The 23,812-nt window shown below is 40.3% G+C and overlaps 2 long non-coding RNA genes across 11 annotated transcripts in view; one reads left to right on the top strand and one right to left on the bottom strand.

The window, feature by feature from the left end:
- LOC111246464 (uncharacterized) overlaps positions 1-23,812 on the top strand; it is a 46,189-nt gene that overhangs the window by 20,039 nt on the left and 2,338 nt on the right. For 6 of the 10 annotated variants that reach the window (XR_015318776.1, XR_015318778.1, XR_015318777.1 and 3 more), the window contains 3 exons: positions 20,904-21,093; positions 21,215-21,336; positions 21,577-22,918. This is a non-coding gene — a long non-coding RNA (uncharacterized LOC111246464). Of the gene's footprint in view, positions 1-10,525; positions 10,664-14,629; positions 15,379-16,379; positions 17,249-20,903; positions 21,094-21,202; positions 21,337-21,576; positions 22,919-23,812 lie in introns of those variants that run through there. The other 4 variants (XR_015318783.1, XR_002671687.2, XR_002671685.2 and 1 more) reach the window with 4 other exon arrangements.
- On the bottom strand, positions 2,844-9,441 carry LOC147758825 (uncharacterized). The gene is made up of 3 exons (XR_015318785.1): positions 9,336-9,441; positions 5,839-5,895; positions 2,844-5,101 (listed from the first exon to the last, which is right to left on the bottom strand). It is a non-coding gene; the product is annotated as an uncharacterized LOC147758825 (long non-coding RNA).

Below are 23,812 nucleotides of genomic sequence, written 5' to 3' on the forward strand. Positions count from 1 at the left end.
TTATGAAACAGATGACAAAACGAATTGAGAATACTATATAATAGCAACACAGCACAAATTGCCATTGGGAAGTAGTCTATATTACTTTCTATACTGTAAAAGTTTTCGAACGCCTTTGGCTGCTGTTGCTACCTTATTAATATGCTAACGAAGGGTCTTGGCGTTCCAGCAAATGGGTCGTTCTGCTACTTCGACAAGATGTTAGTTAATCTAAATATGTTTATGACTCAGACTTTGCTGGTAAAAGTGTGTAGTAAAACCTTGATAGTTATTATAAGAAGTTTAGAGAAATTTACTAACCTTCCTGGCATTTATAATGAGTCTAGCAGAATTCTGATCAATTTCACTAGACTACTAGAAGCTCTTTTTCTTTCCACTAGAAGCTCTTGGCTCTCCACAACTGATATGTAAATATTGGTTGAAATTAGGCCATCGCTTTTTGGGTACCGACAACTTATTTGAGTCGGGCCACTTGGTAGATAAGACAAATGAGAGTCAATAGGTACGTACACTTTTATCAACTTTAACTATCCAATAACGGTGATTATTTCCTTCAGTATTGCAAAATAACTAGGTCTGTCTTATTGGTACGCCACTCGGGCTGTGCATAGAATGACGATCGTTTTATCGGTGTATGGCTCCGAAGAAGAGCTGAGTGCAGACTCAGACTCTCGTTCGGTCTTATGAAAGTTAATTGGCTTTCATTGCACTAAAGAAATTATGCTGCATTCATTATATCTTAACAGCTTAAGATAGCAGAAGCAGCTTTAAAACTTTACGTTTAAGTTCATATTTAACTTGGCGAAATCTGATCTTCAGCAAAGTACTTCCTGCGGGGCTGACCACGACCAGCACAAGTCTATAACGCCAGATCTATAACGTCTACATCTACTTAAGCAGCACCGTAAATCAGAGACACGAGATTGTGGCCCATGCCAATTTGTTATCAGTAATATATTCATGACGTGACCTAATAATAAATAAGTAAAGGTAACCACTACACGCGAAGTCCTGTTTTTGTTGAGAATTCTCGCAATTTTTTTTTATATTTGGCGCACTTTATCCGTAACAGAGCCTTCCAAATCAGATAGAAGGTTCTGAATGGAAGATAAGATCTTCCAAGTAGGATAGACGAGTCCATTTTCTACTTAATAATATGTAACGAAGTTTCTACTACTTCGTATATGTACGACAATTTGTATACTTGTTAATCTGAACCCGATTTGGCAGCTCAATCTAAATGCATGAAGAATAATTAGAGGCATGCATCTTAAGGTGCCTTATGGGGTAATATAGGAAGCGCATGGTAGATGTGGAAGACATATCTAGAAGGCATATCTGTTCGCATTTGTGGGCCTTATAATGGCGGTGCTTTGCAAGCTTAACGGAAGTGTTACTTGGCTACAACCCTTCGCACATACTGAAGGAGCAAAATCAAGGTTACACTATTTGAAAAGCTGTCACTAACTAGTATATTTACATTTTATCCGTAAGAAAAGTTCTAGAATAGCATGGATATAGTTTCAAAATGAAGCGCCTAAGAGGAAGCAATTAGTAGAAAACATACAAGATTGGGTCGGGTCTGTAAGTGAAAAATGCCTGCCCACTGTGTATACTTCGAGTCAGGGACTTTTTTTTTTTTTTTTTTTTTTTATCTTACTTCGTTAGAATCGATCATCGCTTTTCACTAAGCGCACGTTTTGACTCGATATAGATATCCAAACTGTCAAGATGGTTACTAGCTGCGTAGAGAACAAACGTTGTAAATCTATTGTAGATAATCAAAGCTAAGGACGCATCTTGTTTACTTTAAACAACTGAATGCAGAATAATGTCCTGGTAACCATATGACCTTTTCCTTACCAGACCAAACCTGCGTTTGTCCTACTACAGAATGCAGCGCGCTGAAGTAACATTAATAGCAGGAAAAAATCTTTGCTGGACTTTGTAGGCTGTCAACTAACGTCAACAAAAATAGGCTGTTATACGATTTGTGTAATTCTGCGAAATAGACGACATCCAAACCGATCCTGTTCTTTCTATGTGTGAATCCTGTGCTTCCTAAGCGCCCTCGAAATACATTTAACTACTGTAGCATCACTGCAGGCGCTCTGATTTTTGCAGACAAGTACCTTTGATGTTGTCTTGTCGATTTTCTAATATCCCATACTGTTGCTACTGATGTTTCTGCTGGCGGGAGCAGGGGGGGGGGGGGGGTCGGGTTAGGTTAGGTTACCTCCGGAGGCGGTGTCAATCCAATGTTTTCTATTATCTTTGCGATGATACCTAGAGTTATAGCAGAAAACTTTGACTTGCTTGGCTTAAATCGAGACAACGCTGTAATGGCCATGCAGCTGGATCTTTCTGACACAGACGATTGAAGGCCTTACTAGAATGACTATGTTTACAAATAGATCTTGTTCTATCTGCTTTCGAAAGACGCCTCATCAGCCTTTCATCTCACAAGAACAAAATTTAATGTACTGGCAAGTTTGGATCGCGTTGACCATAAAATATAAAGCCATAATTTCTGTACGTTTTAGTTCTTGTCGCGGTGTACGTTTGCGTTTCATTTTTTTCGTCGCGATACTTATGCAGCAGGACAACCTTAAGCATCAAAATGCCGAATATTGTATTGTTAAATTAAGTCAATTGATGGGCATCTATCCTTCTTCCGATCAGCCAGAAAGAAGCTTCAACAGAATTCGGAATTCCGAAGAAAATTTTCTCTCCTATTAACAATACCCAACCGAGTTATTTAGGCATGCTAACAATAAGCGTTCGTGGTATCGAAGATATTGGTACCCTTCGGGTCTCTAACGGGATCGAAAAAGTTGAGGCCTTCAAAGATTTTTTGCACCAGTCTTTATTTCTGTCCATACCAACTCTGACGGATCATATAGTCGTATCTGATTGTCCATTGATCAGCAGAACTGTTGAGTCTATTTATAATAAAATCGAGTTGACGCTTAAGTGTTGTCACTTTTTGTTTGATAATATTCGTCTATTTTTGATAATAGAAGGTTGGTCTACATCCTGGTTGCGTTCCTCCGAATTATCTTAGTTATCAAGAAGGTGTCGCGCCCTGTTCCTTTCGCGTTCTACTAATCACGCTTCTACACACGAAGTGGACAAAGCGTCATTTTAGCTAGTTTGAAAAGCTTGCGGTCCATCACATCCTTAGCTGTTTCCATTGAAGGGACCGCTGGAGATGATGAGCAAGCAGCTGAATATAGCCTAGGATTGGGCGACAAACCCCCAAAGCCGCGTGACGAAGTTTCTCACCCGCCGCTGTCGTTATTGCGATAGAACGACTTTGCAATTGACACTAATTGAATCATTGCTTGGCTGAATAGGCTAGCAAATCATTCAAAGTGAGATCAAACGGTAGGTTAAATTCAACAGATTATTGTCCGTAAGGCGTCCTGCATACACATTCAGCTTCCGTTTCGAAAATGTGCTCCGTACCTTTTTTGAAGATATGCTAAAGTTATTAAAAAGATATTGTGTCTTGAATACTTCGAACAGTTTGCTACCTATAGCACTGCTGATCAAGATTCGACATTGTCTAATCATATAAGAGTGACTCACGGACACAATTTTGAGATATTATTCTTGTGAAAATGCCGTGTGTAAAAAATGTGAAAATACGGTAAAATAAAAATCTTCCAACGCTAAACATACGCTATGCGCGGCAGTTCGAAGATTTTTATTTGATGAAGACAGGTGAAAGCATTCGAAGCAAATAGAAATCCAGTTTTTCTAGACCGATTTCAACGAGGCTTAGTACTCGAACAGAACAAGTTAAAACATCATGTAAGCATAAATAACTTGTCGTAATGTAGTCTTGAAAGCAGGATGGCAGCTACATCTGGTGATAGCCTGAAGTTAGTTGGGTTTGTGTCTGGGAAAATGCTGATTCGTTGACCTTATTCGACGATATTGTTAAACTTTCTAATTATCTTGCTCTCTGTAAGTGATCAGTGACGACTAAACATGGCTACGTTTGAATCTATATAGACGAATTTCATTGAAATATGACATAGTATATGATATTTCGCAATTATGCCCATTTTTCTAAAGAAACATATGTAATGATGTAGCATATCGATACTGTTGTGTGTCGCAAGTGGTTCTATTTCAGTGAAGCAGTCAATCTAACTAAATGTTTTAACTGCACTACTAATTGTGGATATCCATACCAAGCACCAAAGTAGAACGACGGTTGTCGTTAATGCGTGCTCAAAACCTAGAATTTCATCGTGTTTTATAGCGTAAAACAAAATAAACACGTCCAATAGCGGCCAGAAGAGCTCTTTTAGATCATAGAACTAATATTGCCGTTGTAAATGGCAGAGATTTTGCATCCACAGTCTTCGCTATTGACTAGCTAGATTCAAATGTGACGCTTTGCCGCCTAAATTAGCGAACGGATAGTAGATGACCTGAGTGATCACAGTGATTGTCTGTACAGCTGACGGACCATGAAAGTTACTTGATCTCTAGTTCGAGCGAAGTACGTATGCCTGCTACTCTGTCAGAGGGTGGAACTACGATACCAGTCGAGGTGCTCATTGAAGCGTCTGTAGACACCAGTTCACACTGCCATTATCGACTCATCAAAGCTGTGGTTTCACGCGTGATTTTCCCACGACGTAACTCACTCTGTGCATTTGTATGTGTTCGTGTGTGAATTAATTCTCCTGTTGTCCTTGATCTGTTTTTACTGTGAACCATTAAGATGAACGTGATGGCATTGCATTATGACTACGTGGACAGCGCCGGTGCGTTGTGTCGCCTGGTCCGCAGGGGCTGAGGCACGACCCTAACAATCGGTCAATGGCTGGGCATTTGGCGATTTCGTGTCAAGGACTCTGAGGGAGCAAGCGGCTTCTAGGCCATAGATGGGTTGGATACGCCGTCTGGAAGATCTGGCGCCTACTGCTGGTGTCGAGCAGGCCTGTCGTTGAACGATGATGATAATGGTGCCGTTATGCCCTCGATTATATGAAACGAAGGAAGACAAGACTGTTTCAGTTGATCGATTTGTTAATCTGGGCGCTGTCGTCGTCGCTTGGCGGTGAGGTGGTATCGTCGCCAGCTAGAAAAAGGGTCGGAGAAGAATCCACAAATCAAACAGACAATCGACTCGAGATTTCGCACAACACTCGCTGAGTGATGTTCGCAGTGTAACTAGCTCCGTTGAGTAGGAAACCCTATGTAGGGGTCTTCTTACCTCTCGAGGTTCGTGCCTGGGAAGAGCATTTGTTTAGCTGAACCATTTCCCGCAGGAGCTTTTGTCTGCTCCGGTCACTACCTACAGAAATAAATCTGTGTTCTAGGCTACTTAAAGTGTATCGCATGCTTTTATCGTGAGGTCGTAAAATGTCTTTAGCCCACAACCACGGTCATAACAGAAACGCTTGCTTACAGATGTCAACGACATTTAAAGGAGCTGTATTGATCTAACGGAGTGCTTGATACGTAGACAGCTGTCAATTCGTTCCAAGAATCAGAAACTAATGATGAAGAGCTGGACAGTAAGGTTAACGGGTAGTAAAGCAAAGAAATACAGATCTAAGTATTTTTTCTATAAGAGACCGACAGGATAGCTGCAGACTGAACGTTCTTTATCTGTTCCTATTAGAATCTAAAGTGCATAAGGCTACCGTGGACTGTTGAGTAGGGCACATAACAAATCTTAGGGATATTATATAGTCAGACCTGAAAAAAAAATGCGCAAATAAAGATTTCGCAACGGGACGTATGAGCGCAACGAGATACGCTTTTGAATCCAATAATGACTGCATCGCGTATATCATCTTATCAAATAGTTACCTAAAGATGTTGACACCGGTGGGAAGATCATCATGCTGACTTATTATGGCCGGCAATCTGTAATTTTACCCAAGAACATTACGTATTTAATCAGTAACGTATCTGCACTATTATGAGCTACTGTTTTGATACTACGCAGCCATGCAATCAGCTGTTGTACGGAACAGGAAGTTGCTGTTGGTAGGAAAAGAAATACATTAGGGAATTTACGCTGGTGTCGAAGTTGCCGATTACAGACGACCTTAGCGGTTTTTAGCTTGGATCTTGCTCTAGATATTATTTTTAACCTATGAATGCCGATCTCATTATTATCTTACGTAGACTTTTTAGGAGTTTCTTCCGGTTTCGTCGACTTGTTGAACGTACATGCATACAGAGATACACTGATAAGAAGCCACGTCGGCTTTGTTCTTTTCTTTTTAGCTCAGAATGTTGCGGAACAGCGACCTTACTCCTGATCTAACGAAAGAATCAGACAGTGCATAGTCGCACTTGAGATTGTACGCCAATCGTCGCGCTTAGAGGACAATGGCATCATATTAACAACGCACGTCGGATAAGATTGACTATAAGTTGATCACAAAAATATAAAGAAGGCACCAGTCGATAGACCAAAGCCGTGAGTAACCTCAGCGGCTAACATAACTGAAAAATTAATAGCGTATCCGGTCCCGCTCCGCTCATTTGAACAGCGCATGCGTAAGATGCGAGGAGGCGGCCACATTGTGTTCAATCGTAGTCGCATTTATCGCCCCGTAATCTTATTTGTTGGACGGCGCAATAAAACGGGTTTAAAAATATACAAAAATTATCTAATTGACATATAGCTTGTTCGTGTTCGTGTATACATTGTAGCTGGTATATTTTATTGTTGACCAAACAAAATCTAACCCTACAATGTTTGCATTTATATACACCTCAGGTATTAAGGTTCGAGGTAATGTAAAGAAGAGGGTTGATCACCTTTGTGGAACGTAGCCTTTATAAATCTACGCAGTCCACGCAACAGGAACCCTTTTAATAGGAATACTAACAGTAGTAATAGGAATAGTTTCCCAATAAAAGCTGACAAAAGAAATTATTTTCTAGGTGACTTGCCTTAAAATGTAGAATTTCTTCAATATACAACCAAAATACAATTTGTCCTCAAGAAGAATCCAATAGGAAATTTACAGTGTCGAAGGATTGCTTAACACTTCTAGAAAATGCAACTTCCGCATGTTTGCTGTTCTTTTTGGTGAAACATTAAAACAAATCACGAGGCCAATTTTTTTCCTAAAAAAAATTCAGATAAGCTAAGAACTAGCAGAATGGCGCCCTTTTGGTGTATTATCAAGCGGCATAACGCACAGACCTACCATCGTTCATGTTGAAACCAGCTTTGCCACAGTTACTGCCGTTGTTTGTCTGTGGCTAACATCTGTAGAAGTTCATCGTGAGAAATTAAAACATTAGCAATATGTTTCCATTTATCCAGAGATAAATCACATCAGTCCTTCGTTTTCCCGGACACCAAGCTCATAGCTAAAAAAATGCCCACACGTACATTTGCAGCCCCTACTAGGATGTGTTTAAATAGCTAGAGACGCACCTTGAAAGCTGGAAACGAAAGCTCTCACATCGATTTATTCAGCCAATTCACTGACCCGGGGAAATTATTTAAGCATCTATACATATATACATAAGCGTTTTTTTTTTCGTGATAAATGCGACGTTTCCATTCCGAAGGTCTTAATTATTTGAGAAAGATAGCTTAATTAACTCTCATCTGACTAGCTTTATTGATCAGTGATCTACGGAGCACAATTAGACACGGTGACTTGTCTGAAAAACACCAGCTACTAACAGTTTAGCCGAATTTAAAAATTGGCAATTATACTGCATTTTATAAGGGCTTCCTCGTTGAATAAAAAAATATGCTGCAGAACGTATTGTGCAGCACTGAAAATGTATGGGTTGATTAGCGGCTTTTCGTACCATTATGATTCGGGTGATCTACCAAAAGTATCGCGAAGTCTTGCTTTTCACAGAGTGGATGAGTAAACAATTCGGTATTTTGGCCTGATGGGCTGGCCATTTTATCCATACCGGACCTGTTTATTTGCGTTCACATATGAGCTTCAGTCAACAGTAATAATATCGTACCTATTCTGATTTGTTGAATAGTCAGCGTTAGCTGAGAACTATCCATACAGTAATGACGTTTTTTGATAAACATCTGTAGTACAAATACGATATTCTCTCTGAGTGACTTAATCGCTATTACCTATCGCTGCAACTTTTCTAATTACGGCAAAATTGGACTGCGTAGAGCGATGAGCCGAGTGATAACTTTCAAGTATCCTTAACTTCTTTGATTGGAGTGCTTGCGGCAGAGATCGCGTCAATGTTAGTGGCACCCGCCATCAATCTCGCGACATAATCTGTCTCAAAGTTCTCTTCGTTCATGCAGTACATTTGCGATACACGATATTTTTCCGACGAAAGTGTTTGTTGCGTTTTAAAAAAAACACCGAATGATACCAAAATGAGGTGTTTTTGATAATTATTACTTCGAAATATACTCAAAATATGCAGAAGCTGGCCTTATGGGCTGAACTGAACAATTACCTATAACTACAATTGATGTAACTATCACGGATATTAACGCAAATGTTATGGTTTGCAGTGACGAAAAAATAGATAAGAAACCTCTATTGAAGCTGTGAACGACAGCCAGGGTCTACCGGACGTCGTGATCATTAAGACAGCTTTGAAAAAAACAATATGTTTGTACAATTTTGGCTAAAAAAAAATTTATTCTGCCAAGTAGAACGACTTCATCGATTTTTAGGAAGCTGTTTAGTTTTTCCATATATATATATATATATATATATATATATATATATATATATATATACATATATAAGCATGTCCTGATAAAAAAATTAAAGCAAAATAGCTTCATAGTCATAAAACGTCGAAGTTTTGCTGGCACAGGAGAATTTTTATTTCTTCTCAAATGATAAAAATAAGGATTATCTATAGTGACCTAAAAGGACCGCTTGCTTATGTTTTAAATATTATTCCAACTTTACCTTTTATATAGTACAGTGGTTCATTTCTTTAGCGACGTTATGTATGAACTATGGATGAAGAGCAGCCGTGGAAAAGGTACTATCGGAGCAGTCAACTGGTACAAAAAATATTGAATTTAATTTTGAAAATGTGGTGGATTCCTTCATGATTAAAAAGAGCCCGAGAAACTGTTCTAATTCATCTTTATTTTTTATGGTGCATTATACAAGGACTGATTTACACACTTGGCCTGCGTAACTTTTAGGGACTTCATCACAAAACCATTTTCAAAGTTTCTACATCGAGACTCAAAAACTTTGCCGGTTATGATACTCTGAATACACAGTTCAAGGTATTCCTTTCTTTTTTCATTAAAGATTTATATATAGAAAATCTACATTAAAAACCAAGAATCAGCTTTATGGGTGCGATATACTTACATGCCAATAAATCTTCACTCTGTGCTTGAATCAGTCTTGTATCGCTTGAAAGCCCTTAGCTTCTCCTCATCTCCCAGCAGGCCCCCAGTAAGAAGACCACACCTGAAAGTAGCATTGCTTCAGTGGTACATCCACGCAGAGATACCTGTATCAGCAAGTTCGGACACTTTTCTCTCTTCGACACCGCTAGTCGCATTCAATTAGTGCGGGGGCAAATACGATGTTATACAATATATTTAAGTATTTACCTCACGACACTTTGTGTTTTTTTCCACTGTTACGTGTGCAAGTGAGCACAACAGCAATCTGATGTTTGAATAACTAAAATAAATAAGATTGACACATCTTTGAAATCGGACCGGACTCAGCTTTCGTCTAAAGGCTAACAGACCAAAAAGATTGTTTCCCCTCGGCTTGGGGGTGTCATGGACAAATATATTCATCTAAATATGTAGTCGTTCATATTTGTTTCTATAGCTTATCGTTCGGTTCGGCACTAACGGCTAAACCTTTTCATTCAATCTATTTTATCACATACGCTTCTGCACCATATTCTATTAGTGAACAATGGTAACTTCGACCATACATGAATGAATTGTGTACCGCTAAAACACGCAGCGTTTAGATATAAACCACACAAACACGTTCAGGCCTGCCTGTACTCGCCCGAGCCAAACGTCCGGAAATGGTGTGGCTCGAGAAACACGACCTGACCTTCGGCGACAGTGAGCTTTTCTTGCAGAGATCCGTCAGCCATCTCAATCTGATGTTGTGAGTCGAATCGTTTGCTTCTTATTGAACTTGCCAGCCTAAACGACGTAGAAGATTCGTATCTAAAGACAAGTATTACTCGGCCTCAAAGGATTATCGATCGCTTGTCGAGCACCAAACACTATTGGCCTTCATCGTTGCAGCCCCTTTTGGTCGATTTCATCGATTCAGACAATCTAGGATAAGAGCTAATCTTGGCGTTAAGAGCACCACAAATACATGACGCTTCCTGTTTGCACGGTCCGTGTAGAACTTTACAAACGGACTTGCATTTCAGTCAACACTTTTTGTAATGCAGATGTCGTTCTGTTACAAACTATTATCACGACAGATCTTTTAAGGCTATTTAACAGAAAATGTTATTTGCGGTCTTCCCTTGTCGAGTTTATTTTACAAACGACCCACATTTAAACCTTGTTATTTAAACAATTGCTTCCTCGCGTCAATTGTTGAGCTAAACATGAAAATAAAGCAACTTCATTTTTACCAACTGCGCAGTATGTATATGCCATTGACGGGACCTGAAGCGTCAAGACGTTCCGCACGTTTCAGCAAAGGTTTGGCCTTTCGTGTTACATATTACTATAAAATGACTGGATTAGCTGACAGAGCATTCTTTACCATTTTTTAGATCGAGGCCAGTTAGTAATTATGAGGTAACTATCAAATTCAGGGCTGGATCTTAGATTTTTCCTTTGGAATTTCATTTGGTGTCCATGAAACCGCATTCTCTACTTCATGCCGATGGCTTGCCAGGTAAAGGTAGAGACAAGATACTATGTAACATATCGAAAATCACGAACTCTTTTCTTCTGTAGATATATCATGTACAAACTGCTAGCTCGTGATAGTCAAACATATAGCAGTAATGGGAAAACAACATCATTTTAGAAGCGCGAAGCCTGTGCTTTCTCAATGAGAAAAACAAACTTGTCACAATCGTGTTTTCGCTGTATTCAATATTCATACATTTGGTGCTCTTGAACAGTGCTCACATGTTTTTTTTTCATCGTGTTTTTTTACACTCAGTGCGCGCAGTTCGGTTTCAACATGCTACCAAAATGACGCGTCTTTTATACTGTCGCTACATTAACTTCGACGGCAATCTTAGTTCGCCTAGTGCTCCTTTTTCGTCACGCACGACTGTGTATCGCATCTTACAGCAATATCCGTATTCCGATCGCAGAGCAAAGTTCAGGCATTGACACCCACAAACAAATCCACTTACTCCCCGCCCGCCCTTGGGACTATCGCCCGGATAGAAAGCTTCAACTACCGCACTGTTTTACCGGATCCACTCCAAGCTTAAGCTACAACGAGAAGATCAGTTATATCTATACTTCTATCGAATATCTAACAACAACAACAACAACAGCAGCAGCAGCAGCAGCAGCAGCAATAATAAGGACCTTCTATATACGGCATAATATTGACGTGAGGACGTCAACTCTCTCCATCGATCCTATCCTATTACTTTCCTCTGAGCGCTGTAAATCTGCCCATGTTCCAGGGCTAGTGGAGGGTTCTGCGTCAGTTCGGAGCAAAAAAAAAGTGACACTTGTATGGCATCTCGGGCCATCTTTGATGTGTCAACTTATACCTTGGTATCTATGGACTGTTCGAGTGTTGATTGCGCAAAAAAGCAATGGCGTCCATCTACCGCTGGCAACACCGGTTCGTCTATCTCGCGCTGGTGGATTTCTGTGGTCGCTTGTGGATTTGTAGCATTGTCGTTAGTTGCTTTCTTTGGCGCCCTTTCGTTGTGGATGCGACGCTGCTGCTGCTGCTGCTGCTGCTGTCTAATTCTTCCCTTCCTTCTTAGCGTTTTCCGCTGGCGGCCTTTTAGCCGCTAGCCAACCTCGAACGCTGGGACGCTGTGGATGCGGATGATGAAAATGAACGAGATCGGATTCTGCTTGACTGCTGGTGGCTGGCACCAGTACTGTTTGTAGTAAAAGGTAGTAAATCTTCATGGATTATTGGGTCGCACGAGAGGGCTCTTCGACGTGCACTTACCGCCAACTTCGAGAGTAAACGCCTGGGCAGACATAAAGCTACAGAGCCGCTTTTTTGTTGGCGATCGAGAACGCCTTGTGCTGCCTGCCGTGCGGCACGCAGCAACTCGACATCGGCAAGGCGGGTTAACCGTCTCGCTTAACGGTATCTCTTAGTGTGTAGGCAGCATAAGAGGAGACGCAGGCAGTAGTTTTGAAACGGAGTAGCTGGAGAGGCTCCTTTAGAGGAACATAACATGCAGATGATATACATAGGTTTAGGTAAGACGGCGTCACGTCAGCGACTAGCTAAAAAGAGTAGGCGAACAAAACCTACTTGGTGGATCACAGTATACCTTATTCAAAGATGGGGTGCTACGAATATCTAAATGAAACAATTTTAAAATGATTAAGGGTCGTTTTCCTGTTAATAACCTGAAAACGTATCTCTTGCCATAAAGTAACGGCGGATATGTTTCTAAGAAATAAGAGATACTATGTGAACCCAAAACGTATGACGATTATTTAATATTTCTTCCGCAGAGCTGAAGCATCGCACTGCCAAAATGCCTTTGATCGGGTGTGACGCGGACGGAGAACATTTAGATTAATAGAATATATTATGTTTCCACTAGGGAACCTAACACCGTACATACGGGCTATGTGAGACCGCATGGGGCGGTGATAAGCGTAAGTTGAAATCTGAAAAATCTAAAAACTTTATTTGCGCATGCTAAATTTCTGTGGCGAAATTAAGTTAAATTAAATTAAATGAGAAATCTTCCTCAGGCATCTTTAGGCCAATCCAATTACTTAGACCACGAACAGCCCATCTTATCTATGTTTGGAGTGAGGCAGACGCGAAAACTTCTGCAGCAATTTAGAATACGAGAATTGACATTTATAGGGCACAAAAGTTCGTGCGTAAATTTCGCCACGAACTGTATGTATAAACAATGCTATAGGCAATTGTCAGGGACACCGGTGTCTCAGAGCGGTAAAATATCGTTTTTTTTCTGAGCTATGAAATCTCCTAATTGATTCGCTTATTATTTTTTTTGCTTGAAAAATTCAATGAAAGCACTGGAAACAGGAGGGGTAAGACACGGTTAAACTTTTGCGCTATCATAAAGTAGATAGGACGTGTTAAGTGGGGCATTGCCCTGTATGTAACGAAACCTATCACATAAAGTGTCTGTTACCTTTCAAATTCTGTGCCGTATGTTTACTTACTTACTGAAGGTGAAATGACCTTAGTCAAGCGAGATCTGCGGGTGGTTTAGGACAAACGTCAGTGGTCCTATAGAAAGCACAATAGGCAATACATTGGTTTGACTTCATATTGACTCGTCTGGTTCTACCTCATGCCAGCCTCCAATATCGTATTTCGAGCGCAGGTTCGTACCACGGTCAATATACAATAGTAGAACCAAATGGTTCGATATGCACGTTGTAAGCGTGCTTCGACTGTGATTGCTTTAACATGAATATATATAACGAGCATAAAAACCCGTGCCAGTATGACCATAGGTCATACTTCTTTTCGTACTTCTTTTCGTTGCTTCTTTTCGTTATTTGAAACAAATGAAGTTCGGTTTCAAGTTTTTACAATGAGTAATTCTTGACACTTTATTGATTAACTGGGCGCATATATTAACGTTTTTTCGTTTATGTAATTTACTCTATGCCTTTTTGAGATCAAAATGCCTCTGAATGTTTGCTGTATACTCAGATATGATAAAGAACAGCTTATCTGCGAAGCTTCCGCTTTTTTCATGTTTCTCTATAATCGGATCTAGCTAGCTATTTACAAAACATTTATAAACAAATGACAGAATTATCGCGGTGCTCTTTGAGACTGTGTATATATGATAATATATTGTTGTATCTGTACAACTGGCTGCAATTAGTCGTTCAGAATAGAGCATGTCACGCCACCTGTTCACGAGTGGGTGTTCCTGCTCCCCCCCTCTCTGTCTGCCTCTTTTTTTCGAGACAAAAGTATGGGGGAACAGCAGATCCCCCGGGGATTCAACCCGTTATCTAAGCTGGTAGAAACCACAAACAAGTAGGCAGTTCAGTCCACAAGGTATGGAATGACGTATGTCTTCCGGCTGTGAAACTCGACGACTCACGTACCATATCCTATTCAGCCTTGGGTTCGATTCTAGAAATCGAGCAGTTTAAAGAGACTTCCTCATTGACTATTATATATGATATCACTCTATCAAGGGACATTTCTGAATGAAACAACGTAGATTGGTTATTTCTGGAGCTCTTATATTCGGTACACCCATCAAGAGAAAATATTTTGGTGTTTTTCTGTAATATATATTTGTTACATCTTGTTTTTTGCATGAAACTGTGGCCTAGTATTGAAGTTTGGCTTTAATTACTGATGGTGTTATTAAGAAGTAAACATATACATGTAAATATCTAGAATAGTGATAACGCGTTAACTGCAAGAATCGATGAGCGTGCATAAATCTGCAAGGTTTGACCAGCTGTTTTATTGTTTGCTGAGCTGGCTCTTAGTCTTTCCAGATAAATTTTCGTTCTATACTATGTTTTTGAAACACATTGTTCCACTTATCTCTATTGTCAACTACAACAATTTCTAATGCAATTGCACTTTAAGAGTAATTATTAGACAAGCTGCAACTTGAACCGTCCAGGCTACATAATCCCGTTCTAGTTCGCCAATTTTGTTTCATAGCTCCCGAGACGTACGTTTAGGCCATTGTGATTACATCAGGCAACAGGCAAAGGGCGATATTAAGAATCGTCGCTTTAGTGACGTTTAACTTCGGTTTGGAGTCCCAATCAATCGGATGTACAAAGGCAGGTCGACGATTGCTGTCGTGAACACCTTGAGGAGAGGTCCAGCAGACTGGCCAAGCGTCCTCGCCGCTGACCGACCTGCTCTGCTAATAAGAAAGTCGATTGAAAGCCTTGGTCGTTGCTTGCCGCATTGAAGTTTGATGATCGCTGGTCACGTGGCGCTGCATGTATAACGTTATCGCTCTGCTGAGACAAAGAACAGCTAGTTTCAACGGAACGGACGGATGAAAGAGACAATTCGTGCTGACTGCGTTCCCATTCGCCTTAAGCTTCGAGTGCTACCGTTTGACGACACGAGATGGCGTCCCCACTTCGAATTGGTCTTATTTGCGATACATTGCTGAGAAACCGTGCTCTTGAAAATAGCGTCAAGCTGAGCAAATACAGTTAACGTATGAGCAAATGCGCCCCTCAGGGTACGCCCAGGGTAATCTCAGGTACGCTCTAGGCAAAAAGAATTCAACGCAATTCGAAGAAGGGTCAAAGACTTTTAGTTTATTCGACAAATTGAAATTCGTTTACAGAAGATCTTACTGAGACATATGCACTCGATGTATATAAAAATTGTGAATGATTGATGGCGGCATATTTCAAATAGAATAGATCTACTAACTCCACTGGTAGACTTTTTCCCGGTCAAAGAGAATACTGAGTATTACAGAAGCTATGCGTATTGACCCGGTTGACTATAGGCTTAACGTGTCGGTTTTGTGGTGGCAGTTTTAGAGATTAACATATACATACTCGCTCTATAAAATTGGCTTTATTGGCTCCATAAGTCTTTGTTCATTGAGTTTATAATCACTCATTAATTTATTTTAGAAAACAGCCCTACATCGCTATAACGATAAAGTCATTATCATCACTATCAGATACGCCGCAGAAATATCCGCCGCAATAACTAGTATGTCTTTGTTTTTTCGTTTTCCTACACTGTTGTGCATTTCATTATGGTAGGGCGTCACTACAAGGGGGGTCTCTCTGATCTTTACTACTATTGAACGAATCCTACAAATAAAGCCTTTATTTTAGCTTTTGGATTATTTGTCAACATACGTCTGACAACTGGATTATACGTGCAAGTATAGTGTTTCCTTCTTTTCGAAATAAAAAAACCCACTCCGGAAGCCTGTTAAGTGAGACGACTTGACGCAACACTTCAGTTGAAAAAGTCGCCCTTCTCTTGTGATGGTGGGAGGATGTGGAAGAAGTGGCTGTGCCGTATCACCTTTGATCGACTCTATTCGGACCCCATTTTCTTTCATATTGACACAGTCATTCGACGCTTTTCTTCGACATTGTTTTGAACGTGATCTACTCTACTAAAACAAAAAAAAAAAAAAAATATATATATATATATATATATATATATATATATATATATATATAAAGAGTTCGTTGAAATAATTTTAGGATATCATTACTGCAAGGAGGATAACAATCTGCTGGCCAACTTCCTAGATTGGTCAGGATAGGACTGTAAGATGCGTTCCAGAACGAAAGGTGACCTCTTAGAGGTTTCGGTGTTATCGTATCAAATTTTTCTTACCAGAGTTTCACCTACATTGACTACGAGCCTGCGTACCTTTATTTGAACATTGTCGCAAAAGAACTCCATTGAATATATACAACAGTCGAATAAACGTATGAAGATGGTGCATTGTGTTGAAAGGCGATGTGAGTGGATAACTTCTGTGTGCAACGATCTTTTTTGCGCAAAGAACGGTGTCCCTAGGCAGTTGTCTATGACAGAAGTTCCGCTTGCAAAAAGAAGTAGCCGCTGATCGCTTCTGCTTAAGCTAAGGTTTAAGTGAAGATGTAACCTCGACGGTAAAGGCGATAACTTTGCAATACGGCTCTACTCTATTAAACAACAATTTCAAACAGCCTGTGGATAAATTTGGTTCACGGAACATAACTGTGTCTGTTACACGTTCAGCAAAACGTTGCACGAAACCTATCGCTACAAGTATCATTTGAGGGGAACGATTATTAAGCGTTGGTCAAAAATGATTTGGCGCAGTAAATTTCTGTTGTAGCTGTTGGCCTATTCAAGGCCGGGATCCTGGACACGCTTCAACAGAGGCACATCATTCGAGCGAAACGTGTTGAATATATGGATGTATGGGCACACCTGATCCGCCACCCCTCACAGAAGTGCCGATCGTATTTATCAGAGCGGTAACTATTCGGCCAGCTGTATTTGCACATACACTGTATTTGTGATGCACGAAGCTGGAAGCAACAATTGATAATCCATCAAATAGAACTAATTGCACGTTTTCTATTCATCGACGGAAAAAACAGGTAAAAGACGCAAGTTTCAAAAGTGATATCTTAACTAACGATTCTTGCCACGAATACTCCCTATGCCACTAACAACAATGTAAAAGACGAGAAAAACACTATGTGAATACAATGTTATTACTCAGCATTTTCTATTTTTCAGTTTGTTTAAAGTTACGGTGTAATACCACAGCATAAGGTCTCCTTCCAGTGTTCTCTTCCTTTTGACAGTGTTCTTTGATCATCTTGAAAACCACACTGAACAAACAACACCCAAACGAGTGATACGGTATATTTTTGTTCAAGTTAAACTTACTTGATCAATTCAGCAAAGTTTGACTGAAGCCAAATCGTCACGAATCACTCCCGGTTGCGATGAGAGCTAATCGCTCATAGTTTTTTGCCGCATGTACGAGCTTTCGATGGTAGTCAGCCTGTTTCTGATAATTACCAAAAGCGCTGAATTGTTCAAAACGAGCAAGAGATACTTATTTCGATACTAAATCAGCTTAGTTTAACGTAAAACATTTGTAATTGTTGTTAGAATTCTTCGTAAAAAATCCAACTTCCAAACTACATAATCTACTCCAATCTTATGGGGAAAATGTGTGGTGCATTCTGTTTTACAGATTCATCTAATAATATTCTTACTGTTTAATAATAGGTATCGTTTCGTATATCAACTTTGGTTTGCATCAGTATCGGTGCCCCAAATACTATCTGCATTTTGTCATGCTATAGTATCTGCCTGTCGAATAACCCGTGAGTCGATTTACCAGCCTCAGTCCGTCTAGTGTTGACTACAGCAGCTTGTTCGCTTGCTCAATGGAACAGAAATTAGAAAAATAATCCCGCGTTTAGTCATCTTCCATTAAAGTTCATGTTTATCGAATATGTCCTACGAAAAGGATATCTAATATTAGCCAACGGATACATCGAAAATGCACAGCGTTTATAAACGAAACTTTGATAGCCATGAACGTCGATACTGTTTCTGTTGCTGATGGCGTCGCTGTTCATATTGTTGCCCTCCTCGAAGTTCCAGTGAGAAAAGGCTAAAAATTGTTTGCCTCATATAGCGCCACCGTCGTCCAGTATTACTCTCTTTCCCAGCTGAGCCAGCTGGTTGAGTCAGGTGATCACCGCTAAGATCTATTATCATAAGATCTGCTTTCGGATCGACCGGGAAGCACTTGGGCTAAAAGCAGGTCAAATGGCGTGCCATTGACATTAATTACGCTATCAATCGCCTAGAGACGACGCAGAGCCATTTCTTCCCGAAGAGCAAACAAATCATCCCGGCTAAGTGGACTGGTTGGTGCAAGCCCAGTTTAGAGAGCGGGGAAAATCGAATAAACATTTAGCGTTCGGAAATTATTGATTTAAATTAGTTAGTTTTCTTTAGACAGATACCGGACAGCTCAAAAAAGCTACGAAGTAGTGACGGAAAATATATCTTTGCAAAACTGTGTCGCGGCCATTACGAACACGGGTTTTGTGAAAAAGCGCCATTCCCCTGTCGAGCAGAACTTGTTGCTGTTCTTGCGGAAAAATCGTTTATCTATTAGCGGTAATGGAAAATCAATAGCCTTACGATCTATGCTGTAATGTGCAGTATCTTTAATTACTAATTAAAAAAATAAAGTGTCTTTAAATGGGAAAGTCTGTGGGGCAGTGGCTACCTCGTAGCCTCATTTGCTTCGTCAATACCTACACCAATCACGATAAATCTTGGCCAAGAGATACTCTTCATAACTCATCTCCACCCTCCCTTACATAATACCGACATATGTGATTAATTGCCGATTATATACATACGCTACATGGAGAGAACGAACTTAAGAGTCTGTGGTTTAAGGTATCGGCAAAGAATATGTCGTGTGGAGTACGTGTCCAGCGTTGGTTAACGAAATACAAACATAATTGATTTATCCATGTAACTTACTTCTTGCATCCTATACATGGATCCTATTTGAAGTAAAAAGCGCTTATCAGCCAATAATACAGCGGCTGAAACCATTTTAGCGAATCGTTTCACTGCATCCCTTCTATCAATTTTATTTTCCCAAATAACTGTTCCTGGTACTTTCTGTACGCCAATGCAGACTCACCATGGTCCATCGTGGATGATTTAGCACATCGTTTTTGAATGCCAACAAAAAAATCATAGACCCCCTTTGAATTTAACTAGCGAATCGACAGCTATAAACAAACCTGGACATTAGAGCGAGCCAAACCAGAAAAGAAAGGAAAGACAAAAGATCGAATAACTGAACTATACATATATTTTGACGTATTATATATACTACGAGTATTTACTAAATAAGCCATTTCCATCGCAGTGTCTATCTCCGAAGCCAAGAGGTGTGGCTTGTTAACTGTCAAAATGATGGTACAAATCTTGCGTCCTATTTGACTTCAGCCATTTACGTAATGGTTCAGACTAGACGTGTGAGTAAATTTCGTATTTTCAGATTCTCTAATTTCCGTGCAGTTCCTCACAACGGCGTTGCCCAGTATATGCGGCCATTCAACAATTGTAGATATTAGCTCGTATCGCTGTTTTTCCCTTGTTCCTATTCAGTTTAGAGATCATCTGACTCCCTAACTTCATTCCTGCGTGAGCATGAGACGAGTATCAGGAGTGGTTCTATATACATGTATATAGAACATGAAGCACGCAGGACTGGGATCGTCACCTTGCGTTGGTCTACATTTGGTAAAGCTTGTTCCTTCACTGTTAGTGTTTTTGTGGCTTTCTGTGATGAATCTAACAAACGCTGGATCGCAGGACAGGATTCAGGTGGGCCAAGCAAAATGTTCGTTTCCTAAGCCCTTCTCGCCGTGTTTTATAAAAGATGTGTTGTCGTCAGATTCGGGAAGCTATCTACCACACGCACACATATACATACGGAGACAGGCAGACACAAGGGCAGCAACTTACAATAAGTAGCGCACATCACATGAGTGCACACGAGGCACTCAGGGTCGAGGACCGATGGTCGTCACCTGCTTTTCTTTCTCACTGCTTTATTACCGCCGCTGTTGGGACTGCCGCTGTTGGTGTTGTTTCTGCGGTCTTTGCTATGGCTGCAACTGCTTTGCCGTCAGGTGCGAGCTGTCAAGGCAGTACTCGGTTGTTGCCTTATTTTGCCAAAGCAGAACATGCTCTCACAAAAAGGCGAAAGCATAAGGTGCAGCTACAGCAACAGCGACAGCGACGGCGGCGGCGACAGCAGCAGTAGCAGAGCGATCTTAAAGCGAATCAGGGGAGCCAAAACGCTACCGGTACATTCGAGAGCGGTTCGAGGGGCCTCGTTTGAGCATCATCGTCCAAACGACGGTACACTTTGGCTCCAGTCGGACGGACAGAATAAACCGCTGACACAACGGCGCGCGGTGTGTAAACGCTTTGGAAAGTTTTTCAACCCGTTAGGAAAGCTTGCCGCCATCGTCACTATCAGAGTTAGCAACAGCGCACCAAACACACATAGCTAGGCTTAATAGTTGCGTATTTCTACTTTTGATAGAAAAGCAGCATCGAACACGACAAATGAAGGAGACGACCAGGACAGCCCAGAGCAGCCATAGTATTAGGATTATTAGGACCACTCATGTAACTGGTGTTCTTGCTGCTAGCAGTTTATCGCTCGCATTCTTTTCCGCCCTGTGACAGAAACGCTCATAAACGAAGAGCTTCAACGGGAGCTTAGCCATGTCGCATCTCAGCATAAGCTCGGTTCGACAAACCGTATACTTATTCGTGTCTTCGAAGAAAGCGGACCATTCTAAATCTGCACGGGGGCTGGGGCTATCTCGAAGAAAAATAGATGGAGATCGATCGAACGCATGCCACTCTAAACACGGTAAATAGTAATGATACTGTATATTGATCGACTCAAAAAAGCATTTGTTTGAATAAGCTATATGTGGATTCAGAGGGAAGCGAAAAACACAACATGATAACAATTGTAGTCTCTTCAACAGATGTATAAGGAACAGCATCGCGTCCAGTGGTAGAACATCTGACGTAAACGTTCTTTTAGATGCGAGTCTTATCGAGTAAGCTGCCTGATTGCGCTCTATGGTACTTAATTGTATGAAGTGGCGTGAGTATCGAAACGTTTAATTATAATGAACTGTACGTAAATAAGTTTGACAAATATTGCGTTACCATTGCTGTTCGTGTACAAGGCTCTTCATTTTCTTTCTCAAAAAATATCGAAATTCGTTATCTATTTTTTGTCCTCTCTTCGATTCATAGAAAACCCTAGTAGATGTTTATGTTTTGGAGAAAAGTTGCTTGCTTATACCTACTTTTCAAGTTACAACTGTTACAAACCTTCTAGGTAATCGGAAAAAGTATTGCGATAGACGTCTATCAAACATCTCACCGGATGGGAGCCGTTGAAGATGTTTACGTGTAACTTAATGTAACTCACATGACAAATGATCAGATGTCGCGGATAGTTAAAGGAGACGATGACTATTATTTTAGATTGTTTTAAGTACAAGTCATTTTGCCAAAGGTAAGTTAACAGGTTTATTTCAAAAGCCGCGAGTTTAGCGGCGAATCGAGACTGTTCCCAGCCGCAACCATCCTCACATGGCCCGCACCTAGAGGATCGTCCAACACAACTTGCAACAACTGCAAAGCATTTCTCTTCCCTTGTAGAAAAGTAGGCTAGGCTTAAGCTTTAAATTTAAAAATTCGAGGCAGAGCTTCAGAATATAGCAAGTCTAAAAAAGGTCGCATTTTTCGAATTAACGTTAGGACTCAGGCCCTTGGCGAAGACGTTATTCCAGCATTGAAAGTGCTGCTATTAAACGTACGCTTGCACTTATGATACCCTTAACGTTTATGTACGGTATTTGTCGCGCTTATTGTTACATTAGTTCGCCAATCTGTAACCTGCAGCCTGTGAAATCACAAAAAGCTGATAAGCACCTTTGCTTACCATTCTTGATGGAATTCGATGTCGTTTTTTTTTATTATTTCTATCTCGTATTAAGCAGTCTTTACATTTGCACGTCCACACAAAAGTAATGATTAAATAGATAAGAAAAGCCCTTCTTCTTGAACAGTAATATCCTACTAACAGTAATATCTTGCTCCTATATCGGCATCTGACAGACTTACTTCCGAAGAAACTTCCTTTGTTAGCATGAAAACCTGTTTGTGATCGAATGTCGTCTTAACAAACTTCTGCTGTTCATTCGAGTTGTTTGTGTCCAGTTTTTGGGGGAACGAATGACAGCCTTTGTAGTTGACCCAGATGTTGAACAAAGTAGCTTTAGAAGATCCTAGTTTTGTTCAAACGCGAAAAACGCTAGTAGATAGAAGTCTGCATCATAAGCATAGCGAAATCAATATTTGTATATACATGTGATAATGGCAGAGTCCAAGCGATCTAGTCAAGCGTTTTCCAGGACAACCACGCTCGATCATGTTGTCACGCGCAATGAACGTCGCCTCTTCTCTTCAGCCTCACCCGTCGTCACTCTGGTCCATGGTTACGTCCATGACCATTTCGCATGGCCAAGTTTAGCCAGAGACCAGTTGAGACGTGCGCAGTCTGTTGGATTGCCTGTCTAATATTCTTTGGCGCAGTTATGGAGATGTGCTGCCTAAACTAGCCATTACGTGACGGTTGCCATAATAGAAGCGTATCTTTTCCCCCACAGAAAGACGTGAGTGACTTACCATTTGCACTACTTATAACCTGGACGATTGTCGTTAAAATCACGGTCGAACCTATGAAATATTAATGTGTCATTATTATTTACCTAGAAATTTATATTACTACAATCCGTAGAAGTAAGTTCTTAGTTCTCATTATAATTGCAATGTGCAAATATCTATACCACTATAAAGCAGAAAATGCCATTGTAATTAAAGTTCACTTCGGTTAAGAACATCTATCAACTTATATTGGAAAAAAAACTTGGCTGATTTAAGATCGGTACATGGCCAAAAGATTCACGATTTTTTTCGACTGTTCTTAACTAACTTCTTGCCTGCTTTTTAATATGATGATGTGGCAGGAAAGAATACACATTTAGTTAAAACTACTAGGCATAGGCATAAGCAACGGTCTCTTCGCGAGACAGCCTTCTCGCTGCTTCTGTTTTTCTCTGCATCTGTGATGGTCTAGATGGGCATGACATCAAATGTTCAGTATTATCATAATATTAAATGTTATCAATCGTTTTTGAATTTGAATATGTTCTGCATTTTTCGCGGACACAATTGAAAGTTTCCATATTCATTCCTTTTAGAATGAGAAAACACGATTGACAAAATTGGCTGGATCTTGGTGTTAAGGTAATACAGAGATTTGTACTTGGAACAATTGATGATTGAGTCACACTCACAGATCAGAAAATATTCAAGGGTAAACTTTTAGTGAAATATGAAAGCCTGAACAAAAACAAAATCTAAAATATATCTTTATAATATACAAACATAAAGAATTTATTCAACTGATTTCCTTTAACATTATATCACCCAATCGGTCTTCCACGTCCGACGAACTATCGCTTTTGTATCAGTAGATACCACCTATGCAAAACTTTCTACTATAT

Source organism: Varroa destructor, unplaced genomic scaffold, assembly GCF_002443255.2.
Source record: "Varroa destructor unplaced genomic scaffold, Vdes_3.0 BEIS01000001.1, whole genome shotgun sequence".
Lineage (NCBI taxonomy): Eukaryota > Metazoa > Arthropoda > Arachnida > Mesostigmata > Varroidae > Varroa > Varroa destructor.